Source organism: Monodelphis domestica, chromosome 1 (assembly GCF_027887165.1).
Source record: "Monodelphis domestica isolate mMonDom1 chromosome 1, mMonDom1.pri, whole genome shotgun sequence".
Taxonomy (NCBI): domain Eukaryota; kingdom Metazoa; phylum Chordata; class Mammalia; order Didelphimorphia; family Didelphidae; genus Monodelphis; species Monodelphis domestica.
The window spans coordinates 201,362,149-201,379,918 of NC_077227.1; the positions used below are offsets into that span (position 1 = coordinate 201,362,149).

At 37.0% G+C, this 17,770-nt stretch overlaps 1 protein-coding gene across 8 annotated transcripts in view; it reads right to left on the reverse strand.

Moving 5' to 3' along the window:
- FSIP1 (fibrous sheath interacting protein 1) overlaps positions 1-17,770 on the reverse strand; it is a 305,434-nt gene that overhangs the window by 11,019 nt on the left and 276,645 nt on the right. The window lies entirely within an intron of this gene.

The window sequence follows — 17,770 nt, forward strand, 5'->3', positions numbered from 1 at the left end:
AGTAGGTGCTCAAATGTTTGCTTAAAGAATGGATGAAATATAATAGGAGGGATAATAGTGTCTAATTCTTCATCAAGTCATTGCCCAGGTATCTGGTCCCTAATGGCCAGAGGCACCTCTTATATAGTCCTGGATCTGTTTTAGAAGAGTTTCATATCACAGGGTTTGTGCATACCAACTTATTTCTCTTCCCTTAGTATTCTAAGAGGATATTGAGAGAGTCTAATGACCTATCCCCACCCCCACCCATGTCAATCTTGAGAAATAGTATGACAGATAGAAAAGATGACTCACTGAATGTAAGTCAAGAGACTTCAAAGCTCCATTAATTTGCTAAGTGACCTTGCACAAGTCACTTAACTTTTCTGGAACTCTTCTTCATTTATAAAAGCTGAATGCTTTTTAGGAATCCTTTCCACTCTTTTTAGGAATCCTTTCCACTCTAAAATTCTGATGTTACTAATGGTAAACTTTCATTATTTACCCTTGCCTGCTTAGAGGCAGGGACCTATGCAATAAGAGCATGTAAACTCCTCAAAGGCAGGGCTTATGTCATTTTTATATTTGCATCCTGAGTGCCTCTCCTTTTACACAGTAATAAACACTTGTTAAATAGCTAGAGGTTTGCTGAATAGGTCAAATCTAAGGTTGTCAGAGCATCCTGAGAGGCTGAAGTCAAGGCTGAATCATCCTGCCTTGCTGATCTGCAAGCAAGGGGACTTATTTGGCTCTCCCTGTAGTTCAAGGACACCCCCCAAACCCCTGCCATGTCATAAAACTAGAGTTTCCCCAGCTTATTGGTCCAAATCATTTGACTTATGGCTTGTTCACAAGGCAATCAGGCTTATGTTTTTGACTAATGTAATTGGAAGTCCCTATCATAAAACAGAAAATGTAATCTTTCTGCTTGATATATTATATCCTTTTTTTGGCTAGCACTTGAATCTCTGAAAAGACCCACCCTGACAAAGGGACACTATCACCAGTTGGTTAATAAGAAGAAATCAAGCCAATAGGCAATAAAGGGTGGAAAGTCAGAGTCTTGAATGATTAACACAAAAAGAGAGCATTGTGTAAATAGTCTTAAATAACATCAAATTCAGATTCAAATCAAACAACTCAGGTGCACTTTCAACTCTGCTTAATAAGCAGGAGTGGAGTTTCAATTGCTTGTTGTGACAACAAATGATGTCACTAACACCTAAGTATTAGTGATGCTATAATAACCATAAAGTCATCATCCCCAGGCATCAAAGTAGGAAGTCATTAACTGTCCAAAGGAAATGACAGGGCGTTATATTCAATGACTGTCAGTCAAAACTTTTTTGTAGTAAACCGAAAGACAGTATACTGGAAAAGATCACCAAAATCCATTATCCTTTTTTAAATGTGTGGAATTCTGGCATCTATCCATTACTAAACAGAGAGAGATAAGGAAATAGATTAAAAAATGAACACACACCAATTATATTGATGTATTAATTTACTGATATCATCTTATTGATATCTATTATGTATTTAATATTAATTATGTTGATATTAATTTAAACTGAATTACAAGATTCTGGAAATTCATTGGATATAAAGCTATTCTGATTTGCTTATGGAGCAGCAAGGTCAAGACAACATATTTTCTCCTTCAAAAGAGACTAATGATGTCTATCAAAAGATAGCCTATAATTGTCATTAGCCCAGTAAGTCATGATGCTCAGCATGGAAATCCCCAGAGACTGGTAGGCACAAAATTAAGAGACATTTATTTGTGTTAAAGATTTAAGGGAAGAAGGTGATCCTGAGATCTATTTCCAGTATTTTGTTTTTCTTCCCTGTCCACCTCAATCCCATATCTGTACCATTCTCCCATTTCTCAAGCTCATGCTGAGATGAAAGAAGTACCATAAGTCAAAAGCAGCTGTCTCTAGCACATGGGCACCAAAAACGGCAGTATTCACTGTGAGTCTGAAGTGAGCACTCCATCAAATTGTGTTCTGCTATTTTAAGTCATGCAAATTTGACATCTGGAGTAGCACTTCTATGTGGTGTCCCTTAGAGTCCATTTGTATAAACTAAACCAAAGAAACTGTTCATTATGCTTCAACCCCATCAATCTGACTAAATACTAACTCAAATACTGTTGGGAAAGAAGAAAGGGAAACCTTCATTTAACATTAAATTCTAATTTATGGTCCTGAAACAGAAGTGGTAAGTCAGTTATGACTAACAGTGATGTTTCAGAGTTTGAGAGGCCATCTCTAAATTAATCTGAAATCACATAAGAATTCTCGGGCGAAACCAAGAACCTGAATTGTGCTTAGACTTGAGAAATTGGAACATTATACAGTATAGGATAAGTGGTTCAGACATGAAACCAATTATGATTGGGTAAGGTATTAATTGGTTTTGTAGAATTTTTTCTTGTTTTTTTTGTTTGTTTTGAAGGGAGGGGTGAGAGGGTATATCAGCAAAAGTGAAACAAAAAATGAAATACCAAAAATATTAATTTTTTAAAAAAGAAATTAAGTTTACTGGAGCTAGCATCCAGTTTTCTAACAAAGTTATAATGAGCATACTTTGTCAGTATCCTATTAACACAAGCAATTGATAAAATGGGTAATGGGCAGCACAAACAACATCGAAACCAATTATAATGATTTTATGCAGAAAGTTAACTAACATAGTTATTTTAAGTAGAATAAGTGTTCAAAAAGAACCTTAATCAGTAAACCTTTAATTCACTTGCCAAAGAGAGATGGAAGACAATAGCAAGATAGAATATCAATTTCTTTGTAAAATCCTACAACATGGATGGCTGGGTAATGATGGATGTGTATGAGAAGTATCTTTGTATAAAGCAGAAAAAGCCAGTGGAGGGTCAAATTAGTTTAAAGAAAGTTTGGTAAGGTCTAATTAAGCAAAGTTATTCCAAGGATTTTTTGATGATAAAAATAGAAGAGCAACATGTAGAAGAAAAAAGCAAAAGATCAGCAAAGATATTTATAACAAATTATTTTCAACACAAAGACCAGTAGGATCCACAACACTTCTTTTCTAACACCACAGTCTCAGAAATACTTATAGGGGAAATAGAAATGTACATGCATGTAAAACAGATTCATGCTGAAACTGATATAGCTGTAAACGGAATGAAGGATTAATATGAAAAGTATTTGAAGAGAGGAAGATAACACACTTGTGGGAATTTTTTGGAATTTATTACTACTTTAAAAAGTGATGAAGGGGGCAGGCCCAGAGATAGAAGGTCCTGGGTTCAAATATGACCTCAGACACTTCCTGCCTCTGTGGCTCTGGGCAGGTCACTTAATCTCTATAATCTAGTCCTTACTACTATTCTGCCTTGGAGCCAACATACAGAATTGATTCTAAGACAGAAGGGAAGGTTTTTGTTTTGACAAAAAAAAAAACACATCAGTGACTACTAATCTATGTATTAACTACTTTCCAATCTATACAAAAATTAATCAAAGATATGAATCAAAGATATATGGGATGAAGGTATTAAGAGGGAATAGGTAAGCTTTCACAAGCAATATTCTACAGAGTTATATCATTATTATCTACCAAATGACAAAGTCAGAGAATACAATATGCCATTGTATTTATTATTTGTTGATTTTGAAAAAAAAAGCATTTTATTTGATAGAGTAAAATGTTTCCTTAAAGGATGTCTTTCAACAAGTTGTCTCCTTATCTACCCGTAACCTTTAAAAGCACCAAAAGTCTTTGTAAACTCTCACTTGCATTGGCAAATCAGGTACTCCAGAAGACTGGCTACATATTCCCCATAGTCTCTTAGGAGTAGGAATTAGGGGCAATCTTTCTAATGCCATCTGCTTGAGTCCCATCCTGTTTTTTCCCTAATATGAATTGCTAATTATATATCAGTGATTACATGATTTTATCAGAAAGAACCTTAATCAGTAAACCTTTAACTCATTTGCCAAAAAGAGAGGACAGCCAATGCCAAGATAGAATGTAAACTTGATTACTGCCCCCAGTAACATGTAACCAACTAAAACCAATTACATTTACAATAGGGATATATTTACTGACAAGGCATAGCAAAACCCAAAGTTCAAACACACACACAAGGAGAGGTGGAAGGGGCATTCTTCTACCCTCTACCGCCTTGGTCATTGGAAGGATCAGGGTCCAATTTAAAGTGGTTGCTAAAAAGAATTAATCTCTCTGAGTTTACTTCCAAATGTAGCAGATTCAGGGGAGAAAATTTATCATGGTTGATCTACTGTTGCCTGAATCAAGCAGGCCTCACTCTTCCCTATGCTCAGCAGTCCACAACCTTTGGCATGAACTCCAGTTTTTTGACCCTCAGGACTCTCCCAACCTTTCAAATCTCACACATTTGCAGCCTGATCTATTCCATCTCAAAAATTCCTTCTTCTACATACGAGAAAAATAGACAACAGAAAAGGAAGCAAGAGTAAGTTTGTGTGCTTGTGGCTTCATGTTAATCTAAGTGGAGAGAATAGGCCAACTCTCTTTCCACCTGGAAGCCTACAGAAGTCCTTGCCTTCTCATTTGAACATGGCCAGAAATAAATAGAATAAGGCCAAATGATTAGAGCCTTTTATATGCAAGCTCAGTTCTAGCTCAAATGCCAGTCAAAACATCTTTCCTCATCATGTGGCAAGCCAACTGGAAAGTCACAGAATGTCTACACATGCTCCAAAGATCCCATGGCTGAATATTTTCCACATGCCTATTAGAGGTAGGCTCTTGTTCATCAATTTCTTGTTATACATTCATTCAAATTATTTAAGCCTTCAAGGATAAAAACGAATAACCTTTTTCAAAGATCTTTTGATCACAAACCTCAGTCAAGGGATAAACCAGGAAGATGTATGTTCACCAAAGATGTTTGCCATTGTGATGAAGGAGTTACAATGCAGAGTCCAAAATGTAAGAGGGAATCCCTGTGAATAATGATGTCCTCCAGGTGCTCCTTTTTGTATGTGACATTAAGCTAATTGTATCAAGCTTCAAAAAACTTCAAAGTCTGGGGGCAGCTAGGAGGTATGTAAAGAAATTTACCCACATCCTCTGGGGTCACAAATGTGACACCATCCCCTGGCGACTGCCTGCATGTCTGATATCCCCTGCATGGTCAACCTGAATGTCAGCATGGAACACAAGTAAGGAGGGAAGAGGTCCTATCCAAGTCACTTAACCCCCACTACTTAGCCTTTACTATTCTTCTGTCTTGGAAACAATACATGGTATTGATTCTAAGATGGAAGGTAAAGGTTTCAAAAAAAAACATTCAAAATCTCTGGGAAGATACATGACCACTCAAAAAGAATTTGACCTGATTATCCACACAAGAAAGACGAAATGAATGAAATATTTCTATTGCCCATATGATGAAACAGAGTTGGAAGGACAAGCTATGGAAATTGTCCATCAGTATGGGTATTTAAACTAGACACTACAAATGGATAATGAATTGGACCCATCATTAAATACAAAGAGGGGAGCAACTTGGATTGCCTTCAGGAGCTAGAAAAACTCCTTAAATTATCTGTGATCTTAAGGCCAATTTTCAATCAGTCTAGTTCCTACCTTCCACTTCCCTTAAGTATCTAAGACATTACAATAGTAGAAATGACAAGATGATCAGTTGGTCTCATGGTGGCTAGCTTAAGTAGCAGTAAGAGCAGAATCTTCTCAGGTTAGTCTACTACATGTCAGTCAATACTCTTTCTCACATGAATCTCTCTTTTCTTATCATATCAGTAATTACAGTACTGACTGGTTGCTTAGGTGTTAACAGTAGCTATTAGAATCTGGGTCCAAGTAAATGCAAGAAAAAATAGTGAGATAGAAATCTTGATACAGACTTTTAAAAAGAGAAAGCCATGCAGAAGTCATTTTATAGTACTAACTGAACATAAACGTTAAAATATTCAGCACTCAGAGTCAGTTTTTATCTCTGCTCAGAGTAATCAATCCAGTGCCTAAGACCCACTGTCAGAAAACCTAACATGCTGTTGGCAATACTTGACTTAGATCATCCCTACCTCTTCCTTCAGGATTCTTTCCCCTTCCACCCCAACCACTCTCATCATTATACTTCTAAGGTATCCTATATCTTCATGCTACCTACTAGCCTCTTTTCACTTTCCTTTAGGGTCTATCTACCTCAAGCATCACTGCTGGGGAGCTGGGTCTGCATGAGGAAGAATGGAAAATAATGAAATGTTGAGTATACAAACTGTCCAGCACTATCAACTATATAAGTCATTGCTGATTCCTTGAATTTGCTCCATACACCCTGGATAGCTGCCCTTGCTCAGAAAATATAAACTAGACCCATGATTTCCACTGAGATTGCTTATGGGCTCTTTGGATTTTTAATCAGTTCTGAGTTCAAACTCTGGATCTCTCTTGCTCTCCCCATCTACTCCATTCCCAACCCCAAACATACACACACACAAGCACCCCCCCCCCAACACAAACACAGAGTCTCTAATTTCCCCTCAAAATATAATTCCTGGTGTGTAATGTGCCATTTTGAAAGACTTATTCTTTGACTTATCAGTCAAGATTCTTTCACCAAGCAACTACAGCAACCTAAACTCCAAAACTATCTTCAGTCTTCTTATATTATCTTCTATCAAAATATATCTATTCTAAGTTCTTTTTCCTCAGGTCTAATTCTCCACAGCTAACTAATCTGAAAAAACAGGGCTCCATTAAGTATACACATGTGCATATATATGTATGTAGAGGTGTGTGTTTATATGTATATATGTATGTATGTATGTATGTATATGCTGCACATAGCATGGCTGCATTTCAGCAAAATCCTTCTTGATACAGGATGACAATCCAAAGAAAGGAAAGACATTCAAATACTATAACATTCGTATAAAGAGATTAGGGACAGTTGGCCTTGGAGTATCACCTCCGAACATGTCTCATAGGTCACCATTGACTACATGTGGAGAGCATGGACCAAACATCATGCTATAAAAGGTCATGTTTTCTCTTGGGAACAAATTAAAAACTATTAGTTTTAAGGCTACATTCAAAGGTGCTAAAGCAAGGAGAGATTTTACTGTCACAAAGAGGCTGAGAACATTTTCTAGTTTTAGACAAATGCTGCTAATTGGTTGCTCTGAGTTTATAAGCATGTGTAATATCCAGTTATCCCTATATAGTCTGTATAGCACATACAATACAACTTAGGTAAACAGGGAAACTTTCTATTACAAATAGCCACTCAGGGATGTCCATTTTCATTTGCTCATCTGAAATCTAAATCATACTACAGCCAAGGAAAAAAAATGACATACAGAGAATATTCTATGATATGCTGTGGCCAATTCTTTTCTTCTCTTTTTTTGACACCATAGACAGTGAGAATACCACTAATAGATAATTTAAAAAAGGGAAAATTTTGGCAAGATCATCAACACAAGTCAAATAAAGTCAACATATACAAAACAGATATGGAATGCAGAAGCATCTAGATAATGTGACACATATTCTTTTTTTTAAAACCTTTATCTTCTCCCTTAGAATCAATACTGTGTATTGGTTCCAAGGCAGAAGAGCAGTAAGGGCTAGGCAGAAAAGCAGTAAGGGCTGGGCATTTGGGGTTAAGTGACTTGCCCAAGGTTACATAGCTAGGAAGTATCTGAGGTCAGATTTGAACCCAGGACCTCCCCTCTCTAGACCTGGTTCTCAATCCATTGAGCAACCCAGCTCCATCCACAATATTCTTTTGCAATTTTCACACAGAAATAAAATTTGCTCTCCCATAATAAGTGAGTTGAATAAAGCTCAGAGTCCTTAATATATTTTATATTTTAATTATAAAAATCTGCTTATGCTCTAAAGAAAACTCCTAAAACCATGGCAGAGAAAGCTCCTCCCTTAATAAGAAGCAAAGGCCCACAAATAAAGCACCCCCACAAAAAACTAACCTTTTAGGGGAAAATTTTCTGGCTTTGGGGGAATGTTAGTATTGGCAATTTTTAGGCTTTTGTAACTTTCAGCTGCTCAAAGAAATTCCAGTATCTGCACTAGATGGTGGTGCTGAGTCATTTATTTAGAATGGGATATGGATTATATAAAGTCTTTTTATTTTTAAGTCAACACCACAGGATAAAAGTAGATGAGTGAAGAAATATGGTGTCTTCTATATCTCAGCAAGATCTAAGCTCTCCACCAGTACTTGCTTCAGCTGCCTTTGGGACCATTGAAATGAACTGTTCTCATCGGCTCATTCCACTGGAGGAAGTCTTCCCATAATTGGGGTAAACATCCCCTCAAATTCACCAATGGGTTTGAGGCCTGTTGGTTACCCTCAAACTGGTTTAGCAGCCAGTCTGCAAGACAATTTTATCTACAAATGACCACCACACACATTACAGCTTCTTAGAGCCATAGATGAAAGCTAGGGGAGAGGCAGACGAGCAACTCTGAAAAGGATCACCAACCTTACACCAGAGGTCCTAGTATTCCCTGGATACTTCATAAACCCTTTTTTGATACAGTACATAAGCACCAGTGACATTTACAGGAGATCTAAATATATACTGCCATTGACTCTGTCAGGAAAAGACTGAAAGAAAGCATCCTTTTACAAACAGAAGAGTGTTGGTGAAACTATCAGAAAAAAACATCATACTTGGGTCTAAAATGTGGGGAACCTGGTCTAAGGAGGGCAAAACAGAAAGAATCTTGTAAAAGTCTCTTTTGCACTGGGTGGTAGGAGAGAGCAAGTTGAGAAGCATTTTTTGGACTTAATTGAAAGAAAAAGCAAAGTGTTGCTTCAGGTGTGAAGGCTCCTACAGCAGTAGGGAATCTGGAAACAATCTTAAAACCTCATCTTTTTTTTTTACTTCTCAAAAGGCTGATTCAGAAAAGAGTATCTAAAATATTTGGTTGCTGCTGTCCTTTGAATGTTTTAAAATTCTACTCCGACTGACTGACAGGAATATTTACTACCTATTCCTACCCATATGGGCATTAAAGAAAAAGAAGCAGATTCTTGAGGTAACTATATACCCTACTTCCCTTGAAAACATGTTTGCTACTTGAATTCATCTTCTATCTAAGGGACGCTAATAAGAACAGCAGTGGGTAATTCAAGAAATCATGAGAAAAACCAGAATTTTTAGTCATAACCAAAATGAAAAACAGCCAGGACAGTTTCTAAGGGAGGAAGGGTAGCAAAAGGTTTGACTTGGGCCTGGCTGCCTTTCTGACTGGCTCTTCCTGAATCTTCTTTCTAGCTCTGCCAGAGAGCTGCCACATTCTTTAGTAAGAAAAGCAAGTATATTTGACAGAGGACTATTACACTGGAATTTCCTTATACTTATAAATAGCTCTCACCACAGTAGCATTCTGGGAGATAAATAAGGTCAGAGTGGACGAAATGTGCCCTCTTCTTCCTCCTTCAAGAGAAGGTTTCAATACTGGCTCTTTCTTCACCTCTAACTTCTCTAAACTGGCAATATGACCTGATTTAATCTGACACTATCCACAGCTGCCAAATACCACCCCCACAACCACCACCACCACCACCACAACATAAAATGACAAAGTGTTACAAACTTTTCTGGGCAGAAATGGCATGTGCTAGAAATCATTATTTTTATAATAAATTTATTGAAAGTATTATTAATGTATTTTGATCCCATTTGATTTCACCAAATAAACTAGATCACAAATTATATACCTCCCTACTAGGAATACTCCATCTATGTTCATCAATGAGTGTTAGGGAGCATTTGGTGATTCTAGGCATGTTATCTATAGTAACTAGAATGGGTATATCTCTCCTCATTTTGTTTATTAAAAGGACATAGCATCCTGAAGAAGTAGTGAGGTATTGATCTCTTCTTCTCCTCTCCCCCTACCATTTACCATATTTCACTTATACCCATAATCCATTATCAATTTGGTGCTGGTCCCTATCACAGACACTGGGTTCATTTTCAATTCAACTGAATTACAAAAACTTTTAATAAGTACTTCATATGTGCATAGCATTACATCCTTTGGAGCTTTTCTCAATAATTATTTCTGTACCTTGTTTTGCCCCTACTTTCCCCTGGGAACATGTGTCTAGTTTGCTTTTCTCTAAAAATCTTTCTGGTATTTTCCCTTACCAAGGCTTCTCCCTCAGGGACATCAGAATTTGAAATCATTCCAATGACCCTAAGCTCCCCGCTGCAAACATATAGGCTTACAGGATATCAGAAAGTAGACAATTTCTCTATAACCCTTCCAAAATGCAGAATATAATTAAGAGCAGAACTTCTTGACTGCCAAGAAAACTATTCCCTATTCTTGGGGACATTAAACAACCCTTGCATCTGGGGAGTCCCACCTTCCCTATAGACTGATAGTATCAATGGAGAGATAGGCCTGAGATATTCTGCAGTACACATGGTTTCCTACTATAATAGAAAATTATTGGCAAAAGACAAGCACTGGACTATGTGTGTTTTTGTGTGGATACATATATATGTACACAAACTTAGTTGCCCATATATACATATGTGTGTGTGTTTATATATATATGTATATATATATATATATATATATATATATATATATATATATATAAAATCTATGAGCAAATAGGTCTTTTTGGTTCCAGGCCCTACACTCTATCCACTGCAACCTAGTTGCTCATATATGGAATCAGAAAGACGTAAGTCCAAATCTGGCCTCCCAAAATGACTAGTTTTGTCACCCTGAGCAAGTACTCTATTTGCCTCAGTTTCCTCATCCGTAAGATGAGATGTAGAAGAAATTGGTGATTCATTCCAGTATCATTTCCAAGAAAACCTCAAATTGGGTCAGGAAGTTGGATACAACTGGAACAACTGAACAACAATAATAGCTTACAAACACGACATCATCTCTCCAAATGCATGTGAGGCTGTCCATCTTCACTTCCTCTCTAACCTTCTATTAAGACTTTGAATCGTTTTCTTCCTTCTCTTTCTTATCAAGATTCTAGCTCTCCTTCTGTATCTATACATGGCACTAGTCCTTAGTTGCACATGTTGCCTGCAGAGGGTCCATGGAGTTTCAGGGCTCTCTTCAGATACAGTTGCAGCATTCTTTCAAATGAGTTACCATCTTCTTTTAAAGGTCAAACCCAAAAGCCTGATTAAATAGATGAATTCTATCTTTAATGTGAAAGCAATTCACTGAGCCCACTGATTTATTGCTTCCCAAAGAAAGGTTAGTAGGACAATTAAGAATCTAAAATGTGTGGAAGGCATACCTTGCCTAAAGAATCCACCCTTTCTCAGGAGATACAAAAAGGGGTAGGGCTTTTCCAGCTTTTTTGGAATGTGCAGCCATAGAGTCTAAAAATAACAAATATTTTCATGGGGCTTATTAATTTAATAGCATTTAAATCTGTTGTCCACATCATTGTTTTGGGCTATAGCCTCCTAGAAAGCAAGGGGTCAAAGTTAAAACTTGATTTGAATTGGATCTTTTTTTTAACAGAGATGAAGAGAGAGGGACAAGGTAAGAAAGAAAGGACAAGAGTAAAGTTGCATTAATATTCTTTACTAATTGATTTTTATTTCACAAAATTCTACCTTTTCCTATAGATATTGTTCATGAACTCCAAACTCCTTCCCAAGAACACTCCTTTTATCTATGAATAAATGTAGAATGCCAAATTATGGAAGTGTTGATGTTTCATGCCAAGCAAACCGCACTAATAAACATAAATCTTAAATGGAATCAATTTGGTCAAACAAAGGATAATTCGAACCAAAAATAATCACACATCAAGGGGACATTATTTCATCAAAATAAGTCTCTTCCTGGTCCTTTTTAAAGAAAAAGATGTATGGGGGTAAGGGAAAAAAGAGAGGGCTTCAAAATGCAAGATTAATAATTCACCAAACCCCCTTTGGTTTCATTTTCAAGACCAAAGTTCAGCCCTTTTTCCCTGTAGCTGAAGATTCCTGAAGGCAGTGGGGGGTCCAGAGGAATGTGAGAGAGAATGTCTGTGTGATGGAGGCAATGAGGCAGAGAAGGCATTTTTCTTTTTGCTCTGACCCTATGCAAGAGTTAGCATCTCTTAGGCCTATCAGCTCAAAGCTCTCTCCTTACAAACACCAGTCACTTGCCAGGGCGGTAGTAAGAAAGTAGGAAACCACAAACTCTGTCTATAATTAAAAAGGTAATTTCAGTTAAGGGAGAAAAAACACAACAGAATAGATCAGGGATTGAGGTAAAGAGCTCTACAATTATCTTAAAAATAAGGCTGAAGTCAGGAAATGAATATGCAGAGATACTACTCCAGGAATTCTTTAAGCTGTACTTCACACCACACTTGATTTAATTGAATATACTGGGGCTTGCCATAACTCTTGTTTTCAAAAGTCTTTTCCTACATTCAGTCCCTTCAATTATACCCACAAATAGCCTGCAACATATATGTTTTAAATATAAATACATATGTGTGTATGTGTATATACACATGTACATGAATATATATATATATATATATATATATATAGCATCTTCCCTGCGGGAAACTATAGATGAAAACAAGATCATGAAATCAGGTTAACAGAGAAAAGGCCTTGATTTATACCTCCCTTATCTGAGAGTATGGACATACTGGTAGCCTTGAATGTTTTTTCCTGTCAAGTTCCATCACCTCCTAAGTTAATGTTTTTTAGCATTTCTTATATTTCTTGAATAAATTTTTATATTTACAGTATTTAGTTTTAAAAGCAGACTGAATACAAAAAGGTTGTATATATATATATGTATGTATACATATATAATCATTCTACTTTTAAAATTTAGAACTAAAAATATAAAATTTTATTCAATAAATAAAAGAAATACTTTTAAAAGTAGCATGTTCAATTAAAGGAAAATTCAAAATTCAAGGGAGAGGGGAAAAATAAATAAAAGGAAAGGGGAGAAAGGAGAAACAATGTGGAAACAGTGAAAATACAAAGAGAAAGAAAAGAATGAGTTTTAAAGTATGAAGAATTTAATTCAAGTTCTGCCTCTGGTACTTATAAGCTAGGGAACTCTGAGAAAATCATTTAACCTCTTTGTGCCTCAGTTTCCTCACCTGCAAAATGAGGATAATAATATTACCTACATCCTAGGATTGTTGTAAGGTTCAAATGGGCTAATAATTGTATGTACATGGTAAGCAATATATTGTTAGCTGTTATTATTATTACTCCCTGCAAAATGAGAATACAAAAAAGCATTTGCACTGAAAGACAACTGTGGCATAATAATTAAACAGCTAATTCTTGAATTAGGAAGACATAGATGTTCAAGTCTTGCCCAAAACATAGTGGCTATGTGAGTGACCCTAAGCAAGGCTGAACTTTTCAGAACCACCAGGAACTCTCTTAGAGTAATAACTGCAGAGCAGTTGCTAACTTCCATTTCAAAAGGAAGGTTCCTTACTGGTAGTTCTCTACACTTCTTAAATAATAGGCTGACTCCTCCTTGCCAATAAAACCTATGTGTTCTACCTACCTTAAACCTCATTTGTTTGCTGTGAGGACATCATTTTGCTAACCCTAAAAGCCATGAAGGTGAGCTATTATCAACAGAAAAAAAAATAGAGACAGAGGAAGAAAAGGGAAGTATAAACTGCTCTTTGAAAATATTTATTATTTGCTATAGCAATTTTAATCATTCTTCTTTATAATCTTTCAGTGGCTTGTTAAATAGGGTAGTTATAGCAGCCTATGGGGAAGGAGATGGACAAAGGGAGAAGAAAGTGTTCTCAGGAGCACAGGTAAACCCAAAGAAATAAAGGTAGTGCTTGAGTCAAGAGCACTTTTTTGTAAGAGATGCCTTTTGAAGCCTTTCTTAGACATGGGGTTTATTAGGATTATCTTTTTTCCCCCTGTATCATGAAACCTGAGGATGCCAAGAAATTGGAATCACTTCCTGGTTTGAAGATATCATTTCATTATAATGTTACACAGTCAACAGATCATGATGGTACTTTTTGGATATTTGGAACCAACCTTAAAGACTTAAAGACTTAAAGATTTCAACATTTTTCATTTCACAGATGAAGAGAACATGGAAAAAATAGTTAAGGGTCTTGCCCACTGTTATACATGTCATAAATAGAAGAGCCAGAATTTGAATTCAGGTCTTCTGAATTATTTTTTTAAAAATTCATTGTACTTTCCAGTTATATAGCATAGGAGGTTACAGCAAGTCTATTTCAGTTGCTGTGTCCCACCGTTCTCTCACAAATATTGTACACATTACTAATGGTTCTCATGAGCAAATGCTTAGATTTCCTCATTTCACAGCTTAGTTCCTAGCTATTAAGTTGTTTTTTTTTCCCTTTAATGTCCTATTTTTCCCAGGGTTAAGTCAATTTGAATGGGAAAGTTTATTAAATTCTCTGGATGACTATGCCAGCCCATATAAATCAGGCTCCTGGTAACTGGAACCAAAAGCTTGGAAGGAGGGCGGCTCCTCAGAGTTGGTCAGTTCCCATCATTAATTCTCAGGGAAGGCCACAGAAAAACCAGTATTACAAAGTTTATGTGAGCACCATCATCTTTCAACATCTCAGTCATTAGATTCTGAAATTCCTACCTTCACTTGCTCTGATAAAGACATGGTTGGAAAAGTCACTGTATAATAAGACGTAATGTGTCCTTGCATTAAGTTATATTTACTTCAATATTTTAGTATGTAAAGTGCCTATTATTTTACTGATAAGAATACACTCTCTACCAATGCAAGTAGCAATTCCTCCATGCCTTAGACTTCATAAGTTGCTGAGACCTCAATAGTTTACGTAATAACCAGTCTATAAGTGTTTGGAATACAAAGAAAGGCAACTACATACTTCCTGACCTCAAGGAGTCCATGTTCTAATAAGGGAGAAAGCATACAAACAATTATGCATGTAAAAGATATATACAATGTAAACCAACAGTAATTTTGGAGTCACTGGGGGAGTAGGAAGAGAAAAAGGAGATTAGAAAAGATTTCCTGCTCAAGGTAGGATTTGAACTGATTCTTAAAGGAAGTCAAAGAAGTCAGGGAATATAAGTGTGAAGGAAGAGCATTCCAGGCATGGGGGCAGTCAATGAAAAGGCAAGTCAATAAAGGAGATAGCATTTCAAGTACAAACAACAATAAGAAGGCCAGTTGCTTGATTTAAAGAACTCAGAAAGTAGTAAAGTATAAAGTGACTTTAAAAAGTAGGATGAACACAGGTGGTGAAGGGTTTTAAATGATAAGTGCAACATTTCATACTTGATCTTGGAGGTAATGGGGAGCCACTGAAGCTTACTGAGTTCAAGCTGGGAGCAAGGGGAGGTGACATTATCACACATGCTTTAAAAAATTTACTTTGGTAGCTCAGTGGAGAATGAATTGGAATGAGGGGAGACTTGAAGTAAGGATATTAACAAACAGGCTACTGAATAATGCACAGATAAAATATTAAGGGCTCACATAAGAGTAGCAGCAGTCAGGGTGGAGAGGAAGGGAAAGATTTGTCTCTGCATGTAGATATAGCAAAGAAGATAAAGATTCAGAGAGGAAAACTAGAAGAGAATAATATGTCATGAAAATTAGAGAAGAAAGGGTATCTAAGAGAAGAGGGTGATCACTAGGATCAAAGACTATAAGAAGATAAAGATCAGGATGGAAAAAAAGACCACTAGATTCTTCAAATAGGAGATCATTGATAGCTTTGGAGAGAGGAGCTTTGGTTGAACTGGAAGCCAGATTGCAGAGGGTTTGGAATTCAGTGTACCTATAAATAGAGAGAATAAAGAGCTTTCTTAAGGAGTTTAGCTGAGAAGAGAAGGAGAGATAAAGGATGATGACTGTCAGTAAGGGAAATTCAAGAGAAGAAGGATGAGGGAGACATGGACATGTTTATAGGAAGCAGGGAAGCAGCTAGTAGTTAGGGAGATACAAACTGCTATCTGCTTCCATCTGAATCCCCACTGAATTGAAAGGCAAAGGGAAAGGGTTCTATCTTTCAAAACAAAACATTATAATTATATAAAGGATATTCAGAGTTCATGAACATATAAGTGGAATACTTATGGGTGAAAGAAAAACCAAAGGGAAAGTCTTCTCTCTGTGTAGCTATGGTGAAGAGGAGAACTAGTTATAAAAATGAAATAGATTGACAAACTGAAAAGTTAAGAACACTTGAGGGAGTGTTGATATATACGTATGGAAGTACTCTCATAGAAGGGAAGGATATGATAGGCTATAGAAGAAGAAAGTGTGCATTGAATTCATTGAGGAAGGAAGGAAGATTTCCTGAGGAGGAGTTGATAATAGCTACCAGAATCATTTCTGAATAACAGTGGGAAAGGATTCTAGAAGAACAATGGCAGAGCTATAGTACAAAAGCAGATGAACTACCTCAAATAAAAGTTTAGAGCTTTCCCTTAGAATAGTGACTGAGTGCCCAAATTGTACCCTCACACTGCATGTGAGCCTCTCTCCCTTACCCTTGACAAGGGAGGGAGGAAGTGCTCCCATTGGGCTGCTGGGCAGAGGGGCAGGTGAAGTGAAAAACGTCCTCAGATGTGGTGGAAAGGGGGAGTGGAGCAGCCCCCTCTGGGACGGGTGCCATAAATTCGCAAACATGACCTTAGAACAAAGCTTGCTAGCTGATACCTTTTGGTTTCACCAATATATAAACACAAACACCATTTGCCTCATCTCATTCTGCACAGAAATCATCTGTTAGTATTTAGAAATATAGCAAAGCCTGTTTATTGACTATCATTACCAGAGTTTATGATATCTGAAAGCAAATAAGCATCATGCCAAAAACCAGATGGATAATATATTAAAATGTATGAGAGTTGTTAGTTACTAGAAATCCAGAGGGACATGGGTTGCATTGCTCCCCTGCCCCTCTCCACATGCACCTGAGGACAATTCTCACATCTCTAAAAGGTTCACCATCACTGCCTTAGAGCTATATGTTGGCTTACCTTTGGTATGCATGCCAGAGGCAGTTACTTCCTTCCCCCTCTCCATACATGTCTGAGGACTTTTCTCCCATCACCCACCCCTCTGCCCAGCAGCCCAATGGGAGCACTTCCTCCTCCCCCTATCTAGGGTAAAGTGGTGGCTCAAGTGGTATAAAGTTTGCTGTCTCTAAAAGATTCACTATCACTGGGCTATACCATAGAGACAAAAACAAAACAAAAGAGGCTTCTGCTCTCAAGCTAATTACATTCTTCATACATTTTGATACACCCACACAAGGTTAGAGGCTAGGTAGCCACTTGTGATTTTTGTAAGAAGATGATCTCAGACATCCTGTCCAAGTTTAACATTCTAAAATTCTGTTTACACAAACCCAAAATTCCGTTCATCAAAACCACTTTGCTTCTTCTTTGCATGTATTTTGGATTTAGCTCATATGTTTCTTCCCCACTCCAACCCATACTAACCCCACTCCTGATCCCCTAAATAGAGCTCCTACTACTTTGAGAGAAGCATCTATTTTCATTTGTCTTTCTTTTCCTAGCATGGTGTCTGGTCATCTGTAGGTATTTAGTAAATGCTTGTTGTAGCTATTGTTGATTCTAAAATCTGATATTTATATATTTGGGAAGGGGAAAGGAATAGGGAAGAAAGGAAGGGAAAGGGAAGAGAAAAAAGGGAAAAGGAAGAAAGAGGGAAGAGGGAGGGGGAAGAGTGAGGGAAGAAAGGGTGAGAGAAGAAGAAAAGGAGAGGAAGGGCA